Raw genomic sequence first — 11,354 nt, forward strand, 5'->3', positions numbered from 1 at the left:
GCCATGTTTTCAGCCATCAGTCCCCCCAAGTGCCTCTTGGCAGGGCTGCTCTCGATCCTTTCTTCCCCCAGGCTGTATTGATACCAGAGGTTATCCCGATCCAGGTGCAGAACCTCACACTTGGCCTTGTTGAACTTCATGAGGTTCACACGGGCCCACCTTTCCAGCATGTCCAGGTCTCTTTGGATGACATCCCATCCTTCTGGTGTGTCAACCGCACCACTCAGCTTGCTGCCATCTGCAAACTTGCTGAGGGTACACTCGATCACGCTGTCTAGGTCATTGATGAATTTATTAAACAGCACCGGTCCCAGTCCGGACCCCTGAGGGACACCACTCGTTACCGGTCTCCATCCAGACATTGAGCTGTTGACCACTACCCTCTGGACGCAACCATCCAGCCAGTTCCTTATCCACCGAACAGTCCACCCATAAAATCCATAGCTCTCCAATTTAGAGAGAAGGATGTTGTGGGGGACCGTGTCAAAGGCTTTGCAGAAGTCCAGATAGATGACGTCTGTTGGTTCTCCCTTGTCCACTGATGCTGTCACTCCATCATAGAAAGCCACTAGGTTCGTCAGGCAGGACTTGCCCTTGGTGAAGCCATGCTGGCTTTCTCAAATTACCTCTCTAGCCTCCATGTGCCTTAGCATAGCTTCTAGGAGGATCTGTTCCATGATCTTCCCAGGCACAGAGGTGAGGCTGACAGGTCGGTAGTTCCCAGGGTCTTCCTTTCTACCCTTTCTGAAAAGGGGCACAATGTTTCCCTTTCTCCAGTCACTGGGGACTTCACCTGACTGTCATGACTTTTCAAATATCATGGAGAGTGGCTTGGCGACTAAATCAGCCAATTCCCTCAGGACTCTGGGATGCATCTCTTCAGGTCTCATGGACTTATGTGTGTTCAGGTTCCTCAGCTGGTCACGAACCTGTTCTTCTCTTACAGCAGGAGGGTTTTACGCTCCCAGTCCCCCTCATGCCATCCATCAACTCAGGGGGGTGAGGACAGAGGTTGCCAGTGAAGACTGAGGCAAAAAAAGTTCTTGAGTACCTCAGCCTTCTCCTCATCTGCTGTTACCAGTTTGCTGGTCTCGCTCATCAGTGGAGGTATGCTTTCTTTAACCTTCCTTTTCCGGCTGATATACCTTTAGAAACCCTTCTTATTATTCTTTGCATCCCTTGCCAAGTTTAGTTCCAGCTTCACCTTGGCCATCCTGACTCCATCCTTACACAACCGGGCAGCGTCCCTATACTCCTCTCAGGATGCCTGTCCCTGCTTCCACTGCCTGTGTAGTTCCCTCTTCCTCCTTAGTTTGACCCGCATCTCTCGTCTCAGCCATGCTGGTCTCTTCCCTTCTTTGCCCAATTTCTTACACCTGGGGATCGAGAGCTCTTGCGCTCTGTGGAACACATCCTTAAAGGTCTGCCAGCTCTGTTCTGTTCCCCTGTGCCTGAGGACCGTTTCCTAGGGAGTCCTTCTGACTATCTCCTTGAAGAGCTTGAAGTTTGTTTTCCTAAAATTTAAGGTCCTGACTACACACTTTGTTATTCCCATTTCCCTCAGGAGCATGACCTTACAATGCTATACGACAAGGTTCTTCATCCCAGGTCCTTAAGGGACCAATGGCCCTACATTCTAACTTGCCTCTGACATTAATAGCTCCCAAGACACTCTTCTCTCTAGCAAAGGCTACATCAAATATTTTTAAACAGATTTCCTTAGGCACATGAGCAACTGATCTTGCAAAACATCCCTTCTGGCCTTAAAGGGCCAGTGTTCTGCTGCAGTGAACAAAAGATTAGAGCATGTTCCCTAGATAACCTCTAGAAAACTGTATCACACAAAAAGAAAAATAACTGAAAAACTCAAAGCATGTACAACACGGCTCAGAAATTCAACTGATAAAAGAAGTCACACCAGAAACAAGAAAAACCTTCCAATGTGCTTGTAGGAGGAAGGAGCTGAGAGTCAGGACATCACTGAGACTATCCCACAGTTTTAATTTGCAGGAACAGCTGAGGTGTCTTGAAAACTGCATCAGAAAAGGGGAGCTGCTAGAAGGAACTGGTTAATTAAATAATGCCAGTAAAGGCTGAGCTGATATTCACCCATAAATTCTAGGAAATCTGCAGATGAAGTGACTGAGCTGCCTAGGAAATATTACAAAGTCATACATTCTATCAGAGAACTGGACTTAGCAGTGAGAATAGCGACCTCGGAAATTACATGCTGCAGAGCCCTTCTGGACTGCCAGGATCCGAAAAGCCACCTACCAGATCTACTGCCCTGCTGCAACTCTTTCCTGTTCCACCGAGCGGTACTGCTGCTCTGCTGTGCCACCTTCTGCTCACCGGCTGACAACACACTGCTTCATCCGATGAATTAACTGCACAAGTAATACAATCAATAAAGTCCTCCTGGCTTAAGCTTTCTGAGACCATAATAATGTACACGGCGGTCTATGCCAGGTGACACAGCTATAAATAGGACACATAAATACTGGAATGCTGTACTATCAGAATCCTTTCTGTATTGTAAGGCCAAGATGCTCACAGATGTTTTCAGATTTTTCAGTGATTACAGGCAGAGTTTTGAGTTCATAGCAATTCAGATCATCAGGTAAGATCTCATTGCTCACAACTGGACATGTGGAAACTTCTCACAATTGCTACCAGAGCTACTGTTTTGTTTCCTGTCCTTGCCCTCTGGGCTGCCAAGAAGCATGTCCCAGGGCCCAGAGCAGGGGACACACATTAAGAAATTCCCTATCCTGTTATCAACTCTGATGCTGACATGTAGCATTTTAAATAAGCAATTCCACACCCTGAGTCTTTTGCTTACCTCACTGTAAAATGGATATGACATTTATTTCACTGGGGTGACAGGGCTGTGGTGTGATTTTTCACAGCAGATGGGACTTCAGAGATCTGCAAACTACATTACTTTACAAGCTGACAGAAACACCTCTCTGAAGACAGGACACACACTGGGAGCTTAGCAGAGCACATCCAACAGAAGGAAGTCACAGCAATCCAAACAGCTCAAGAAGGCCTTTGCACTTAGTAGCTTTTCATATAATTTTTCCAGGCACATGCTAAACCTCTTTGCTTTTTCAGGGACCGGCAACATTCAGGTTACGTGGGGATTTTCAGGTGCCAAAACTCTCTCATTTTTGGCAAGCATCCTGAATGACTTAGGGCACAGCAAAGAAACTGTGCTTGTTAGCAAAAAATCTTAGGAATGACACAACTTGGGAGTCTACCTGATAAATTCCTCACCGCAGTCAACATGGCCTCATCAATCCTGGCATACAAAGCCCAACCACAGAAATATATCTATTATATAAAAATATTGCAGCAAGGACCCTGCTGTCTGAGGCTGCTGTAGCAGAGACACACAGAAGTAACATGCCCAGGCCTGGAAGCCGGAGATCAGCCACCAGGTGTCAGAGCCCCACTGGCAGTCCTGCCACTTCACCTGCGTTTGGGATTCCCGCATCACTGCGTGGGGAACCGGACACTCTCTGGCAGCTTCCAGGCTGTACTGCACAGTGCGAGAGGCGAAATTTGTTCGTTGGTCACTTTTAACCCGTGGAAAAACAGCCTCCAGATCAAGGAAAATAAATGGTAGCAAGCTTATGAATATCACAAATTCCTGTGCTGGCCTGCCAAATACCACTGCTGTATTTTGTTTGGGATTCTCAAAGCATTAGGTCTCCTCCCTGCTTGGGAAGCATGCCTGGGTCAGGGGAGCAGGCAGGAAGGCAGCTATTCCCAGCCACTTTGAACGTGGGTACAAACTGGGAAGCTATTTCTGCTATTGCCTACAGAAGCCAACAGACAGGTTGTGTACAGGAGACCCTAATTATGAGTTTCTAGTAAGAATAACCACTGAAGTAGTGAAGGAGCATAGAGGTGTCTTCCTTTTATATAAACTGAAATGTAAATAAAGATAATATGGGGGCAATAACTGTTTTTTACTTAAGAGCTTGCATTGAGAACATGTTAAGAGTGAGCTCCTGCTGATATAGAGGTGACTTTGGTGAACATGTCCCCTCACAGGAATACCCGGCCCTGTTCATCAGGCAGGCTGCCCTCCTCTGCCTGCCCCATCACATTTCTGTTGCTTCCTCCTCACAGCAGGCAGAGGTTAGCAGCTGGCACAAGGGAATTGAGAGCGCAGCAATAGCCATACTCTGCATTACATCTACAAGAGCTCATAAGTCTCAATACACCAGAGAGGTCCATCCCAGCTGATTTGCTATTAGTTTTCAGGAGTACCTAAGGCAGGTCCTTAGCAAGAACTGTCTGGGGGAAGAGTAGGCATATTCTTTCCTCTATTGCCTCATTCAACATCTAATCCTGGACTTCTTCAAATCAGTGCCTTCCAACCCACAAGGCAAGTCGCTTAGATAAGCTCTGGAAAAGGACTCTGCCAGGCCTGGAAGAGGACACATGAATGACACCAGAGAGAAATAGATAGATCCATCCAAATCTATTTGCTCAGTTTTAGTGTTACTGCTGCCTGAGCCAACAGCAGAGACAGAGATGTCATGGGAAGGGAACAGGAGAGCATCAAAGAAAGGGAAAGCTGAGAGGTCTGGGCTGGGTGGGGGGGCAATGCGAAAACTGCAGTTGGTGGCAGAATACTAAAGGCAAACAGAACTGATCACAGCTCTCCATCTTCAGTTCCTCAAGGTGATGTTCCTCTGCAAAACAGCTGGGAAACCACTGAGCAGCATCACTGGGAAGAATCATGAAAAAAATATAACCACATTATAGGAGTGGTGAGGGGTCTGGGGAGTGCTTTACATACTTCAATAATTCAGAAGCCTAATGACAAAACTCCTGCTAAAAAGACACTTGCAGATAGATGCAGATGGCACACGGTACAAAGTTGACAAGTTTCACCAGCATGGAAGGCGTATTTCCTGTTCCACAAAGAGCCACCGCATGTAGCTTTGAAGTGCACAGGGCCTTGTGACTTGAAATTTGAGAACAGGACAAAATGAGAGTGAGAGCTGGACTTGATGATCTTAAAGGTCTTTCCAACCTAAACGATTCTATGATTCTATGATCTGGCTGAGGAAGGGGGGGGACTCCTTTAATTTCTAGTGCCACAACTCAAGGCAATGACACAGCATTTGCACCCTCTGCCCTGTAAGAGTATTCTCAATGTGTGTTATGGCAGTAGATACCCTGACGCCCATTAAGTTACAGATTTAGTGGAGTTCCAGGAAGAGATGGATTTTGATGCAGTATTCCCTCACTGAAACAGTTATTTACTTTGAATCAACAAAACAGGAAATTCTTACATCATTGCTAATCTGGCCCTGGTTTCACTCTGGTGGTAGCCAGTTTCTATTTCTGGTTTTATTTATTTTCCTTTGTTCACTCTTTCAACAATATATTGTTAAATAAAAACCTGAAATAAATATGTGAACACTTAAAATGTTTTTGCTTATATTGCAGGTGCAACACTGAAGAATCCACTTGTAGATATGGATGCTGCCCCCCATGTGTAATATAGCATGACATAGTTATATCGATGTCAGAATCGACATGGATTTCTCTCTAGAGATCCCACTAGAGATGTTGCAGGACAAAATCATGCTAGTCTATCTAACTGATTAATATAGTTAGGAATTCCTGACAACCACACACCCCTTAAGCCATGTTTGCAGATGGGTGGTAACTAAGATGCTTTTAAAAAAAAAAAACAAACCCAAACCTTCAGTAGGATTTTGAAAAAAGTCATGCCATGACAAGAAGGTTTAAGAAAACAAGATGGCATATTTCTGTCACATTGTGCCACACAACTACTGAAAATACCACTATATTTTTAAAACACAGGTATGAGGATTCACTTGGGCAGTTGTTATGAAAAGGTAAAATTGTTTTTTGTTGTACTAATTTTTCTTGAATTTTACAGAAATGCTTTATATATTTTATGGCAACTATTTAACCATCTTAAAGCAACAAGGTTCTAGACTGCAGATTACATTAGTATTGCAAGATTTACTGCCAGGGGAAAGGTATTTTGTAAACATACAAATAAAAATATCAGAAAGCGTAATATAGTATGCCTTATATTGTCCAAAGGCATGTATTTATCATGTAGCAGAAATGGTGAATAGGATGAAGAGGTATACTTGAAAATTGCCATCAAAAAAATAACTTCTTTGATTCTGTTGTAAAGGAGAGAAAACATGGCGTTTATATCCATGATAACGGCTGTAGTTAATCTTACACAAAGTCTTCTTTTCCAATTTAAAAACCAGTCTCAAAGTACTAGGTAGGATACATTGTTAAACCAGTTTTCATTTTTTTGTGGCGTCCCTGGAGTCAGTTTAACAGAACAGTCATGCCCCGGTTCGAATCTGGTCTTGGCTATCTTATACTCTGAGAATAAATTCACAAAAACAACTGTGCTTTGTAGATGGAACCGATGATCAGATGGTCCCATCTGGCCATGGTATGTTTGAAGAGATCTTAACAACCTCCTCATCTAGTATCCTGCATCAGACAGTATCTTTGCTCTGAGATTTTCTGTCTTGGGGAAAACTGGGAGAAGGACCTACGAGGCTGTGGACTGAAGCAAGGGAAAAATAATTCCTTCCTGACTCAACAGTGAGCTCACACCTTGGTACAGAAGAAGGAAACCTTATTCCTAAAATTCACTGAAGTGGCGAGGAATTAATCTCATTTAGCTTTATTCATCAAGGTAATTGTCCATACTTTGTCTATAGTAAACAGAAGATTACAAATAACTACAGAGGTTGATGAAAGACTCTCTGGAAATAACCCGCTCTCTCTATTGACAATATAAGGTTCCTAGACAAATACCTTTGATTAGATGCCTGAATGTTGATGTCTAAAGTTAAGATGATTTCTACCTTAAATCATTTATAACTGCAAGAATATATAACCACAGTATTTAAATGATGTCTGCATTTTGAATAATCTGCATTTTAAAAGAGCATAATGCATCAAGACTATGATGCTATAAGATGAAATCACTTCCCCTAGATATGGTATGCACTTTCTCAGCATTACTCTATGATTACTAAGAAGAGAGAGGTTCTCCCTCCAACACTCCGAGACTCACAATACAAGTCAACTTTCAGAATGCAGTCAGTTTACCACAAGTAGGTCCTTAAAAGATAGATTATAAGTGCCCAAGGCCCTCTTCCGTGGCATAAAACCATGTATCTGAAGACTGCTAAGAATTTGCCATTATAAAAGCCTGAATTGCCAAGCAGTTCATCATATAGGCATTCTTTCCTGAAACACTAAATGACACAGAAGATTTGGGTTAATCAAACAATAATAAACACAGGGCATAACATTCTAGCAACAGACAGAGTCTGTACAAAATCTAGTTGTTCCTCACACAAGCGATCCCTTTCTTTTTGTAATTACTACACCAGCCTCCTTCATTACCTTCACTCACCAACAGTCTCTTGTAGCAGTGCACAGAGCCTTGAGGGAGCAGAGAGGCAGAATTTCTCAACCTTGTAGCATACTGCACATCTCTTCCCTGGATTTCAGGATGAGTAACCAACATCATGGAGGAAAAGAAAGGCAACAGAAGGAGAAAAGTCACTTTGCTGCCACATAGCAAAGGAAACAGTATTTCAAAGGAGACTATTATTTCTCCCGCCTCACAGGCACAGAACAACAAATGACTTGACTAACATTATTTATCTCCCAAACTGGTGTCTTCTTTCTCTCGCTGCTGCTCTTCTCCCTGTATGTCCTACTCATCTGTGAGAGTAACCCAGTCCCTGCTGCTGCTTACATTAAAAGTATCCAGATCTGCTCTCTTGTGGTCTCTGCCCTTCATGCAGAGAGCAGCAACAGCTTGCCTCTGTAGGACTACTTCTGCTCTCCTCACTGACTTTAAAGCTGGGCTGTAGCACTGTCAGTGCCTACACAGTGCTTCCCTTGTGATTCAAACCACAGGGAATGAGTGCAGACAGGGAAGATGGGCTGTTACTCTTTTGATGCAGGCCCCGCATTGACACACATAGACAGCAGTTTCACATGCACACCCTTCTGTTGGGGGCAGCAGGGAGGCATGCAGATTTATGAGCCACGTGCAGCCATTGAGTTTATGGACACATCTTGTTCTAGCAATAAGTGTATTGCACTCTGAGATTCAAAGGTCCTGGGTTCAATTCGTGCTGCCAAAAGAATAATTGTAGATCTGCATTACACACCATGGAAAAAATGCCTGTGGGTAGTCTATTCTATAGTTTTCCCCATGGAGTTGCGTGACTGCTAGTGCAATGTTAGGGGAAGCTCTATGTTAGGGGAAGCTCAAAAATCTTCAGGGCTTAACCATTCTCCATTTACAGAACTAAGAGAAAACCTACCTCCTCAAGATCATATTGAATAAGGTGTTTACCAAGATTGGCTATAAACTAGTTTGGAGGAAAATCTTTACATTAAACTTGTTATATCACATGACCAATGTCTCCTTAGGAAATGAAGACATGCTGGTGAAATGAATCCATACACGTGAATATTCAATTTCTCATGCAGTGTGTAGCTGTGAGAATCAGTTCCTTCAGCCTGCTTTCAGCCTAACATACTGTCATCCCCTTCTGGTGTCAGATGGCTTTTTAACTTTTAAATGGATAATACAGAAAATTAAGATGGATTATGAAAAAGTTTGCATGGACTTTTGTGGCTACAATATTTCAGATCAGCTTATATGAAACTGCCCATCTATTTCATGTCCTATTTTACAAGAATGGAAGCAGTGACCAGTTGTTCCCACACCTAAGATCAGAGTAATAATTAAAAGAACAATACCTTTGTGCTAAAGACAACCTCCAAAGAAGAAAAAAGATTTTTTTTTTTCCTTCTCATGGTTCACTAAAACATAGAAAATGTTCTGGAAAAAATGTTTTTTAAAATCTATATTGTGCTAAAGACACCGATCCTTGACATTCCTTCTTTTAATGCAGATTTCTCTAGAGTTTCAAAGGTGTTTTGGGAACTCCCAGAACATAAACCAGGTACCTGATTACCCTTAATAAAACCTCACTTACTGCTTTGAATGGAGAGAGCACTCACCACTTTACAGAACTGGAGCATAAATAATCTCATACTAGTAAAAATGTCTGGAAAAAATGTAGGAATAAATATCAGACCCACATGAACTGTCAGGTAAGTATTCCTTCCAAGAGCAAAGTATTAAAATGGCATTCAGGTATTCCAGTCAAATACAAGTGATGTGAACTTAGCAACAAGTCCTAGAGTAATATTTTGCTTCACTTACAATATTTCATGGTTCTAAGTAAGTTGGAGTGTTTGGTGGCAAGATATTGTAAACACTTATGCTTTGCAGTAAATGCACAGGATGCACAATAAAGTTGCAGGTAAATGGAGGGATATTTAAGAGAGAACAATGTTACATATTCTGGCTTCTACTTAATGAAAAGGATACAGACCAGTGGTCCTCTTGGATGGACAATGTACGTGCATAGTACATATACATGCATAATAAGTGTATATATGCACCTAAAAAGAGGGTTTGTGCAAACTTGTTAGGTTCAAGAATAGGTAAGAAAACTGAAGCAGGTACTGTTTAAAAACCTGAGTAGCAGATTAATAAAATTTTCAGTACATATATGATTTATTATGTAACTAAGATACATGCATTTATATGCTGTTTAACATATTTTGTTAACTATTTTTCATATGTCATATCTGATATACATATGCTTTATGTATTATATTTTAGTTACCATATCCTACATTACATATTAAAGTCACTTGGATTCTATGTTGTTTGGTCTCTAATCAACATCACTTTATTGTTTTACATGACATTAATGAATCACTATTTCCCAGCACTGCAAATTCATTATTCAGCAAGAAAGCCCCTACTGCTTATGAAGAATTTATTTATTTATTTTAAACCCCCAGCCTACATTTGTGGCCTAAAGAGGCAAAATTCACAATTTCTCTAATTCTTCTCTGTGCAGGAGAACCTGGTTTATCAGTCAATCAGCACTGGGAGAATCAGAATACTGACATCAAAATACTACCTACCATAATCTTATCCTGAGGAAGTTAGTAGATTATCAAGTGTATGTCATTTGGAAAGTGGATTAGTTTCTAAACATAGGCACTTACTGCTTCAAGAAGTGCCATGTTTAAGAAGAGAAGTTCTGGCCTCTCTGAGGAATTAGTCCTGATCTAAGTATTTAACAAAAGCTCATCCCTACCTCTTACAACATGCTTTATGAATTAGCTGGTCAACTCCTTGAAGAAAGTACTAATTTCCAGGCACATCTGAAAGTGTCCCATCCTCATAAGTCTTAAATGTCTGAAGAGGTAAAGAAAATAAACTAAGAGTTAAATCTGGCATAAGAGAGCACAGACTAGTTTGAAGCTTAACTGTAACTACGTATATATGCACATTATATTTGTCTTGTCTTTCTAACTGTGGGAAAGTATTTAAGCAAAAGGATATTAATAAATACTCCAAAACTTCAGCAAGATAAAGATCCATCATTTTTTAAGTTGAAAAAATGCACTTCTCAACTTAGTTTTCTATAGCCATGTTTTAAATATATCTATAGAGCTCTCATAGGTTTATAAACAGTTTAAGACAATGTAATAAGAGCTAGCAGAAATGTTCCTTCAATTGTTACCACAAAGAGACTATTTAAAAGAAAATTTTTACACTACTATAAAGCTATTGTTAATCCATATGCTACCACAGTTCCGGATTCACTTACATCCAATTCAAGTGCCACCCGAACTTCTATAGCATTACAGTATATTTTCTAACCTGAGAACTCCAAACTGACTCTGTGCAGTGCTGATCACCACAGCATTTCCACTTACAAGTCAATGAGTACTCAGGATGCTAAGCAGGTCCCTGAATAGTAAGTTTAGCCTTATATTGAGTATTTAAATGGATTCGGTCATAAGCATCTGTCACTCAATTACAAGGGCTTTTTAAAGCAACAATTTGCTTAATGTTAATATAATTGTATCCATGCATTAAGGCTCTTAAGAAGAAAATTGCAGAAAGGGAGGGAAGAAGGCCAATCTTTCCATGATGCAACACCAATATGCTGAGAGCTGGTACAACCTGAAATGCAATAGTAATCACTCAAATGGAAGAAAGTACTAAACAACACATTCCTATCAGTGGGCCTTTAGCAGGAGCTGAGAACTCTCATCACCTTTTAAAATGAGGAAGGTAATGACAGGCACGGTAACACAAACAAGAGGTCCAGAGCGGCTGCGGCCGCCCGCCCGCCCTCGCCCCCCGCGAAGTCCCCAAAAGCCGGGACAGCGAGGCGACCTGCTGTGGGGAATTTACCCTG

This window comes from Egretta garzetta, unplaced genomic scaffold (genome assembly GCF_000687185.1).
Source record: "Egretta garzetta isolate BGI_Z169 unplaced genomic scaffold, ASM68718v1 scaffold161, whole genome shotgun sequence".
Lineage (NCBI taxonomy): Eukaryota > Metazoa > Chordata > Aves > Pelecaniformes > Ardeidae > Egretta > Egretta garzetta.